The 1,408-nt window shown below is 41.4% G+C and overlaps 1 non-coding gene across 1 annotated transcript; it reads right to left on the reverse strand.

Annotated features, from left to right (window-relative positions):
• Positions 1-937: 937 nt before the first annotated feature.
• On the reverse strand, positions 938-1,044 carry LOC127109898 (small nucleolar RNA R71). Its single transcript, XR_007797144.1, has one exon. It is a non-coding gene; the product is annotated as a small nucleolar RNA R71 (small nucleolar RNA).
• Positions 1,045-1,408: the final 364 nt, after the last annotated feature.

A 1,408-nucleotide genomic window follows, 5' to 3' on the forward strand; every position in this document is an offset into this window, starting at 1 on the left:
AGACTTATTTTAAAATTAAGAAAAAGACCAACGAAGATTTGATTCCCTAATTACGACGAACTAAATACTGATATCCATATTATTTGATATTTTATCTAGATCCAAATTTAGTTTTATTTTTCCCCCTAATCATTAAAGTATCATCCGCCTTAGCTATACGCAGTAACCCTAGAAAAACGGTAGATCGATTCATTAAGTCCCTGTGGGATCGATATCTTTTAAAACTACGCGATTAGACTGTGCACTTGCAGTCAGTACCCCGATAGACTCATAAAGTTGTGATCAAGTTTTTGGCGCCGTTGTCGGGGACTTTTATTTAGTCGATATCGTAACTCTTCTATTACGCTGTAGAGACTAAGGCAATTTTTATTTTTTCCCTTTTTCGTTGATTTGTATGCCACACACTCGCTCACAAGGCGAGCCGTATTACTTACGAATCAACGACGTTGAACGATATCTCCGATTATTACGACGAATTCGGGAGTATCGTGCTAGATACAATCTTCCTCCAATCGAAATTCCTGATCTCAAAAATCTCCTTCCTTCGACGATACCAGCGATGGCCGAACCAGCTCGTGCTCTTCGAGATTACGCTGCTCCATCGTAGGATGAGCCGCATTCGAGTATTGCTCCACCCGCATTCGAAGCGAACAACTTCGAACTTAAACCTTCGCTGTTGCAGGAAGTGCAACAGAATGAATTTTCTGGAAATCCTACCGAGGATCCAAACCTTCATTTATCCGTATTCGTCCAATACGCTGACACTGTTAAAGCTAATGGTGTCACTTCAGAGACAATTCGACTTCGTCTCTTTCCTTTCTCGTTAAGAGATAAAGCTAGAAGGTGGATTCAGTCTCTTCCTTCCAACTCAGTCACCACATGGAATGAGTTGAAGAAAGTCTTTCTTGCCCGATATTTTCCGCCAAGCAAAACAGCTATGTTGAGAGCCCAGATAAATGGATTTAAGCAGAAAGATAACGAATCTCTTTTCGAAGCATGGGAAAGATACAAGGACATGATGAGACTTTGTCCACACCATGGTTTAGAGGACTGGTTAGTAATTCACACCTTCTACAATGGTCTCTTGTACAACACAAGGTTAACAATAGACGTTGCCGCCGGTGGTGCGCTTATGGATAAACCTTACACCGACGCTTATCAACTTATTGAGAGCATGGCCCAAAATCATTATCAGTGGGGAAGCGACCGAACAATGGTAGAAAAACCTCAAACAAAAGGGGGCATGTACGAGATAAGTAGCCTTGATCATGTTAATGCAAAAGTGGATGCTCTTGCCCAGAAAATTGAAAGTTTAAATGTATCACCTCCAGCCACCGTGGTTGTCGTAACTCAAAATTGTGAAGTCTGTGGAATTCAAGGTCACACTCCTACAGATTGTCAACTCCTA

Source organism: Lathyrus oleraceus, chromosome 7 (assembly GCF_024323335.1).
Source record: "Lathyrus oleraceus cultivar Zhongwan6 chromosome 7, CAAS_Psat_ZW6_1.0, whole genome shotgun sequence".
Lineage (NCBI taxonomy): Eukaryota > Viridiplantae > Streptophyta > Magnoliopsida > Fabales > Fabaceae > Lathyrus > Lathyrus oleraceus.